Below are 9,562 nucleotides of genomic sequence, written 5' to 3'. Positions count from 1 at the left end.
AGTGAAAAAGGTCCGTTTGAATAACGCTGTGAATGGTATCATTAAATTACTTTGGACAACTTAACTAGTTATTTATAAAAGAAATGCCGATGACGCAACCAATTGTTAAATGACAGGTCCGGTTCAGTTAACCATTTGTATTTGTATAATTTACAATATCAATACGGTAGTAATTTGTACTGGTATTTAAACGTCAAACTTTACTTATATTTACTACAGTTATAACAAATGTTTGGTAACATAAATAAAAACCGTTAATGCTCCGACTACGTTAACGTTTGAAATGTTTTAATTTTTGAACTAACGTTAAATAGCAAAGCTGCGCGCATAGGATTGTGGGTGATTTGAGAGCGCGAAGGATACACATATGCTTTCCTGTGTATGGGATTTTCTTTGAACGAAGGACTCAGTCCTTGGTTGAAATTCCGAGGATCCTCGACATTGGAACAGTCCTTCGACGGATGTCGATGACGTAACATCTTCGAAATACTGGCTTCCGAGGATCCTTCCTTGACATTGAGAAACACCTTATGTGTGTGTGTGTGTTTGTGTGTAGTGTGTAATATCAGAAGAGCCGAGAGTTTTGTTTGATTTAAACTCACAGATATCTCATGTTTCTGAACTAACTACCTGTTATTGTGCCATTTCCATTCCTCATGGACTCTGGGGTCTGAAGCTCATAATCACTGTCTTGTAGAAAAATATGAAAATCACATATTACCCAATAATAATGAAGCCATGAGTGCTGAAAATGGGGAGGGAATTGATGGCTCTATTAAATTCTTTTGGAGGGGATACAAGAGACGTTTATAGATCAATGAACATGGCAGCTGATAGCAGCTTGGGGAGATATAAGCTGTAAAATATCAAATCAAAGCAGCTTCTTGGTAATTATGAGGAAATGTGATAAAGTTTACTGGGGACATGCATACTTTGATATAGACATTAATAGTGTTTACAGAGACATGCTCGATAATACAGAGTAACAAATACAAATTGAGAAATTTTTAATCTGTACATATATGATCTGATGTCCTCAAATCGTATTACTTGAGAAGGTCAATATCTGCTGTCATCTTTAATATTTGCCTGTAAAAAGAACATGCATTTGAGACTTTGTGTTTGTGAGCAAAGCATTTGATTCAGAAATTGAGTGTCTTGAAAGTGTCTGATGTAATCCATATTAATAACCTCTAAAAATGCGATTGTGTGTGTGTGTGTGTGTGTGTGTGTGAGAGAGAGAGAGAGAGAGAGACAGAAAGAGCCTCTGAGGCAAAGACTCTGGGGCAAATTCAGTGAGGCTGAATATCATAAATGCAGCCTGCATCATTTTAATGAATAATTTGATGAATAAAATTTTGCAAATCAGGCAATCATTCGCAAAATATTCGATCTTGCTTGTCGTTATCAGCAATGACATGAATGTCTTTGAGCTTGTAAACAGATATAAACTGCACTAAGACAAGAGCAGTAAACCAAATGAAGTTCTGATGTAAGCTTAATCAGATATTCAAAAATGAACAATAACTTGGAATGCACAAAATCATGTTTAGCTATGCTATAATGAGGTTTCAAAAAGGGATTCACTGAGTTCACCAAACTGTATTTTATATTTAGTTATGCTAGGATTACCCTAGTGGTCCTCATCTAAAGAAAATTTCAGCTTCTGTCTCTTATGAAAATTAACCATTAAACATGATTTTTGGTGCATTGTTTGCCATTTGTGCAACCAGTTTTACTACAAATACCATGGTTAAACTATGGTTAATGTAGCAAAACCATGGTTAATTTGTGGTTATCATGGTTTAACTATAGTAACCATGTATTTTATTTATTTTTGTCACTACAAATAAAACCATGGTTAATTTTTTTTAAAGGTCCCATGACATGGATTATTTCCTTTTCTTTAAACCACCTAGGGGTGCATCGATCAAGATGTGTTTTGGGGGAGGTGTGGCTTTGGAGAGTGATTTGCAGGGAGGGTGAGATCTTACACTTTCAAAGCTAGCTTGCTTTTGCTAGCCTATCCAAAATCACCTACCCTACCTTTAATTTGACCATTTTTACCTCTGTTATAATGTGATATGTTGCTAAGCTGTTGAATTATTTAATTAAAATAAGCTGTTTGTTTGCTAACCAAAGGCTAACTGAATAAAATAAAATGCTTAATTTTACCATTTTAGATTTTATAATATAATGTGATTTGTGGTATGTCATTTAGACATAAATATATTTGGATTATGATTAAATACACTATAAAGCAGTTTTTTGTCATCAGGCACCAAGCTGTCCAACTGACCCTCATGGCAGTTTTAAATTTAATAGCCCAGGTATGACATTTAAGGCTATCTAGCACATCTCCATTGTATGGCATTATGTATTTACTTGTATTTTAAGGTGAACAAGGCTGTTTTGAGAAGAGCTCACTCCCTCGGTTTGCACATCCGTCATTTATTTCTGTATTCTGCACACAAGCAATTTACCAAACTAAAGTCTTTTTCTCAGTGAAGATGTTGCACATAAGCAGCACGTGTTCATTTGATCGTTGTCTCATTTGGTCACACATTATCATGAACACACTGAGTGGGTGAAATTAGATCAGCTAAATTAAGGTGTGGTATAAGCAGGGTACAAAATATAAAAAAAATATTTCTTACTGTGCACAAATTTTATAAGGCCTTTTTATTTATTGAAAAGAAAAACATGTCGTAGTTATGTAATATTGCAGTTTCTATCTCTTTCACATTCTTTTTTGTAAAGATTATTATTTTATTTATTTAAAAAAAAACATGCAGAATGTTATAAACAAATAAAAATGTTATGTTGCCATTTCTCTTATTTATTTATAAAAAATAATTTATTATGTTGGACTTTCTATTCTAAACAACTCATATCTAGGGCAAAGATGCAGTACGTCACTAGCTCATGTTCATTAGTCATCTTTAGACAGGATGTTGTGGTGTCTTGGGTGATGCTGAGTCTCTATCCATCAGCGAGGTCAGGTTGCACTATAAGACTTGTCTCCTGCTGCAAAAATGGCTAAAGTGGTTTGCTTAAGGGCACGCTAGTGGTACACAGTGGCCATCTCATGGAGATGTCACAGAACTAGCATGCCAGCAGCGATGTTGAAACTCCCAGCTTTTTGGATGGCAGCCCACAAGTTCCTGTTTTTCTATAGTGCAGTGACATTATTAACCCAGTATGACTGAGAGCTGAGAAGCTCGACACTGCTTCAAACCTGCGCTGACCACTGTGACACGTCAGTGATGGAGAGAGACGAGATGTTCCACATTGCTCTTATGTCCACTGATCTCTCCAGTTTCCGTCATCATCCATTTTTTGCACCCACATTCTATTGTCATGTTCTCTGACTGTGATTTCTGTCATCTTAGCCCAAAAGACATTATTTTTTTTATATATTAAATGGATAGTCGACCAAAAAATTTATTATTACTCATTAAAAAAATATTTTAGTCCATATAGAAACACCAGCTTTTGCCTCAGGACATGGCTTTTCCAGCTTTGCTTCATCCCTCCCTAACTCTGGCTCCCTCAGGGTCCTTTCTCCCTCCGGCTCCACCTTGGTCCTCCGTCAATCTGGCTGCACTGTGGTCTTCTGGATCTCCGTCTCCGCCTCGGTGGCCTGAACCGTCTGCTCCACCTTGGTCCTGTAGAACCTTGGTGTCAACCTGGCTCTGCGTCTCTACTGCTCTATCCTGGGCTCCTCTTCCACCAGTTCAGTCTAATGTATTTCTGTCAGCCCCCAGGTGTCACCAGCTCTACTTCCACTCCACCATGGTCTGTTATCCTGGCTGCGGTCTGGATCTCTAAATAAATCTGAATCTAAATCTGGATAAATAATAGAAATCTTTGAAAAACTGACAACAGTGTTAATATGAGGAAGAAGTTAAAATGGCATTGACCTGTGTCAACAATACAATCAGCCCATTGAGCTGCTGTAGCCTATAGTTTGAGTGAATAAACCTTGATGGATAACCTGCTCACATCTTTTAAGCTATGACTCAATGTCTGAATCAAATACTCCCACACGCATGGTTGCTGTGGCCCTTTTTGTCAGGTTGTATATGTACAGTAGTGCTCTTTTCATAGGAGCACAGTTTCTCCAGCATTCCAGAACAATCAGTTTGACCCATAGAGAGGGGCCATAAAATTCTCTTTCTCTCAGACAGGTCAGTCTCTAGGGGGCCCCAGCACCTCTCTGCAGTGATGCTGTCAGAAACTGAGTGGCCCACAGCCTCTCACGCCTCTCTGCACACTGAAACCCATCAAACCTACAGCACTATGTGCCCATGTCAGAGGACTATTTATTGCGGTCTACTCACTGTTATAATAATAAAAATAATAGAAATAATAATTAGTCTTATAGTCTTGTCTTATTTTTATTTTTATTTATGTATTTGTTACTTATTAATTTTTATATACATCATATATTCATATTAATTAATAAAATAATAATTATTATTGATTAAATTTGTTGATTATAAAAAATAGTTAATTATTTATATATTTATAATAATTCATATGTATTTAATTATTAATTAAATAATGATAATAATAAATTATTATTATGATTTATTTACTTATACAGTAATAACAATTTACCACCTTCATTAGTTTGTAATCATTTATGTATTTATTTACTTTTATTTAATAATAATAATAATTTGGAAATTAGGATAATAAATAAGGAGTAAAAAGTTAATAAGTAAAAATAACTAAAAAGTTAATGTTAAATCATTATTTTTAAACAATATAAACAAATACATTGAATGCATTGTTAACATTAACAATTATAATAACATTTAACATTTATTTGTTATGTATTTATGTATGTATGTATACATGTTATTGAGTTTGTGAAGATTAATTTGGGGAAAAGAATTGCATACAGGGTTAAAGCATCATCTGACATGTATGCAGCCCAATAGACACACAAAAACCAATTTTCACGATTGAACGCTTGATTTCACTGACATTAAATAGTTTGTATGCAGAAATTTCTGGGAATTCTTTAAATGTTGATACATAACTGACATATAAATCTTGTCCAGGTTAATGTTGTTGTTACCTTCGGCCAGTTACGGTTGGCAGGAGTTGGATATAGCGGGCTGAAGCAAGCTGGACAGGCTGCTCTCTGGGGTGTTGTGTGGCTCTGAAGTCCTTTTAACTGGCGTGTAAAGAGACGATTCATTTAGAGCCTCTGACTCTTTAGCAGCTGACAGCAGAGCTCAGGGGAGGATCGGAGAGCAATGCTCCCTCTGCTTAGCCTCTTAAACACATCCATAACTGTAGAAGACTACAGACACTTTTGTCTGTGGCCAAAAACACTTGGACACACTTGAATGCAACCACAAGGAAAGGCATATCCTAATGTATGGCAAACTGGGGCTAGTTGTCACACAGAGAAGTTGGTCCAGCTGCTCAATTCAGGGAAACTGAGACACTTTTTGACAGTCATCAGAGTCAAAATATGTCCATACCTCTATAACTTTCACTAACATCTTTGAGTCAAAAGGCTTTCTTTTTCTATATTGTGTAAGAATTTTCTTAAAATGTAAATCTAAACTGTCTCAATATTTCTTTTCGTGAATGTTTTGCTCTGTTAATTTCCAGTATCATATTTTTGCTACATTATAAATTTCATTAATGTTATGTCCTGCATTTTTTTAACTGCAGTTTTTCTCATTCAAATTATAATTGAATTATTAAGAAATAATTTCCTCTTATTCTTAATTACTTTTTTGTTTGTTTGTTTCAAACAGTATCTTACATCATATAATCATATAATTTTTTTTCTTATATGTTTTAATGTTACACATTTGGAGTTTCATGAATTGTTTTGTATGTCATTATATTATTTTTATGTTATGTTATGTTTTTCGAGATTATAAATGAAGTGTTATTATACAAAATACAAAAAGTGTGACAACTAGTGCCGACCTTATGTACTCAATTTTTGCACACATCTCATCCATACAATACCTGGAAAATTCTGATAGCTAAAATCAAACTCTGTTTTCCTTTCTCTGTCCGCTAACATGGCTTTTTCTGCATTTGATTCTCTCATACTGCCTTCCTTCAGGCTCTCTGGTGCTGTGGCATGAATCTGCTTTAATGAGCGCATCATTAAACGAATGGACTTCTTTCGGTCTCGTGCCATCCCAAAACCAACGTTTAACATCGACACCTCTAACCATTGTTTAATGTTCTGTCCAACAGGCGAATGTTCATTCCATTTTAATTGTATGAAATTGAAATTGATTTAATACATGATTTCATAGGCTATTATGTTTTTCACACCTCACTCTCTGTGTAATTGGCTTGTTTATATGCAGCCTTTAATAATGAGTTTGTCTTCGTTCATTCGAGAGAAGTTTGGAAATTAAATTTCACTCTTAATTAAACCCCTGATGCTGCTTCCAGCTCTGCTTTGGAGATTAAACTGAACCTCCCTCGAGATGTGTAATGCTACCTTTGAAGGTCTGACCTTTGTTTCCTTCATACTATCTGTAATTGAAAGTTAACGACACACTCTATGACGTCCACTAGTCAGAACACGTCTGCGGTGCACAAGTAAAATGTTCTTGACTTTGTTTACATTGAATAGAGGGTTGGAGTCTTATCCGCAGGAGATTGATTTAATCTCAGCCTATATCATTGATTTTCTTCCGAAACTGTAATTTCTGGTGGTCTTTTAACCCTCAATCTCACACCGTGTGGTTAAGGTTACTCGGCTCGTGCTGGTTGTTTAATAATCGACTTTCAAACTGTTTACTCTTGAGAAAAAAATCTCCAACCTTTTTGCATCAGTGGCATACATTGTTCATTTCAGGACACAACGTAACCGAAAAGAGATGATTTGTCGATTATAGAGGAACAAAATGTGCATAAGGAGCTCTTACGCTGTGTCAGTTGCACTATTTGGGGACAGACAGATCTCATCATGAAGAACAACCTGTTGTGACATCTTTGTTTAGCATGAAGGATCTCCAGGGAAGTGCTCATTAATCTAATGACTGATACTGAGCCTGTAGATGTTTCAGGCTATGCTGGATTACATAAACACGCTCTGAGGCTTTGAGAAAGATGCCCTTCTAAGGATCGTGTCATCCATGCCATCGCCCTGTAAAGGCACGTGGGTTAAAGTCCAGGGCATGTACAGGTTCCAGGATTGTGCTTCAGATATTTAGTGTCTATCATGTAATTAATCAGGCTTTAAATTGGTTCCCAGCCACAAGAGGATATGCTTAATCTACTGAGCGAGTGCTTTAAAGTAGAACCGTTTCTTATTAATTTAAAAGTGAGGTGGCACAATGTCCTTGCATATTGCCAGACCTTGAGATAATTTGTTTTTGTTGTTGCAAATGTGGAGGGATTTGTGTTACTGGGTCTCATGTTACCTTTGCTAAAAACTTTTATTACTTTTCTTGATTTATTAAAGGTGCAGTGTGTAAATCTTAGCGGCATCTAGTGGTGAGGTTGTGAATTGCAAACACCGGCACAGTCCTTCGCTCACCCTTCCCTTTAGAGAAGCTACAGAGGCCGACACAGGTAAAGATGTCGTCAGTAAAGACAACAGAGAGCAATGAGATTTTTTTACAAAGGTAAATCAAGGAATGATATTTACTTAATTATTCAATATATCGATGTTATTGCAAATGTTAATGCACTTGTTCATCATTGTGTCAGTGTTTTATTCGCAAGAACTACAAAGTGACGAAACGTGCTCTGAGCATTTGTCTATTTAGGGCTACTGTAGAAACATCGTGGTGACTTGCATGTAAGGGGACCCACGGAGTATGTAGATTTAAATTGAACAATCTAAAGTAATAAAAATATAACGGTCCATTAAGAAAGGTCTTTATACACCTCTGAAAACATAGTTATTCATATTATATTGCATTTCTGTAAATGGATCAGTGTAAATATTACACATTGCACCTTTAATAAGAAGAAGAATAAGAAGCCAAGGAAAAGGGAGGAAGACAAACAAGTTATTTTTAATACTACTACTATTAATAATAATGATAATAATGCAAACATTATCATTGTAATCATTTTTCTTTATCATCTTCATCATCATTTGTTTATTTGTTTTTAAAGTATGTAATTATATATTTTTTCAATAAAATGATTACACTTATATATATAATAATAATAATAATAATAATAATAATAATAATATAATAATAATAATAATAATAATAGCCATTATTTTAAACAATAGATTATAGTTTTAATAAAAATTTTATATTATTTTATACTAGTATTATATTGGTTTGTTTGTGTTTTTAAGAATATAATTGTATATATTTTTAAATAAACAAAGAAAATTAGCATTTGGATCTGACAGCAACATTAGGGCAGCTGGATGAATTTGTGAATGCGTGATTTGGGAAACAGTATTATGGACTTTTTTATCAATAGTCGTGTAGTCAATTATGCAAAAATGTATTTATTTATTTTATATAAAACTCACATCCGGTCAAAATTAGTGACAAAGGATTGGAATGACATGCGGGTAAACAAAAATTGTTTTCATGAAAAAGAAAAATATATATTTTGGGATCAACTATCCCTTTTAAGCTTGAGTAAAGTGATGTTAACTATGATTTTGTAATATTCTGATGTTTTCCAAGATAACCTTCACGGCACTCTTCAGTGACTAATATACCAACACCCACTTCAAGCTTCAGGTAATTGTTTACCGATCCTCCACAGGATGCCGTCGTCTCAGAATCCCTCTATTCCTGGGATTCATTTCTTTCCTCAGAGCAGCAGTGCTAAAGGGAACCCCATGAGGAAAAGCAAGACTCTTCATCCTGATCAGATCTCACGACCACTTACTGTAGCAGAGTGCCAGAAGCTATTAACCGTATCCTGACAGAGACGCACGCAGACAGGGGCTCCTGCCATCACAAAGATGTCAATTAGCATCAAGAACGACAGGTAGCCCGTGCAGCATTTATTAGTATGCTGTGTGTGACTGTGAGTGAGCGACAAAAGAGAGAAAGAGCAACAAAGAAAGATCCACCAAGATGTGTGCTTTTACTTCTGTTTAAAACCACTGCACATTGCCAACACAGACTGTTGCCTACTAAACCAACATGAAATCAAAAGCAAGTGACTGTTTTGAACAGTTTTCAACATAGTGTGTCAAACAATCAGAGTTCTACACGCAAGGCACAGGGGAGACTTGACTCACAATTGATTTCTGCATTTTTACTTCAGCTGGAGCTTCTCTACTGTTCTTCTTCCAAAACTTGACATTGCAGTATTTAGTATTGTTCCCTTATAAATGATTAATTGCTTGTCATGTTCTTCATGCTTTTGATAAAAAACATCGTAAAATGACTAATTGTGAAATGTAAATTTAAAATAGCAAAGCAGAGCAATTAAATATTCTAATAAGCTAACAAAAAACAAACAAAAAAAACCATAGAACACAAACTTTTGGGTAAAAATAAGGCTGTTTTCTAAAGTATTCATATAATAATACAATTCAGTACTGAATAAATTATATTTATGAACAACATCAAAA

The sequence above is a fragment of the Carassius auratus genome, unplaced genomic scaffold (genome assembly GCF_003368295.1).
Source record: "Carassius auratus strain Wakin unplaced genomic scaffold, ASM336829v1 scaf_tig00214588, whole genome shotgun sequence".
NCBI classification, from domain to species: Eukaryota; Metazoa; Chordata; class Actinopteri; order Cypriniformes; family Cyprinidae; genus Carassius; species Carassius auratus.
The sequence above is the reverse complement of the archived record's forward strand: the minus strand, read 5'-3'. Positions refer to the sequence as shown.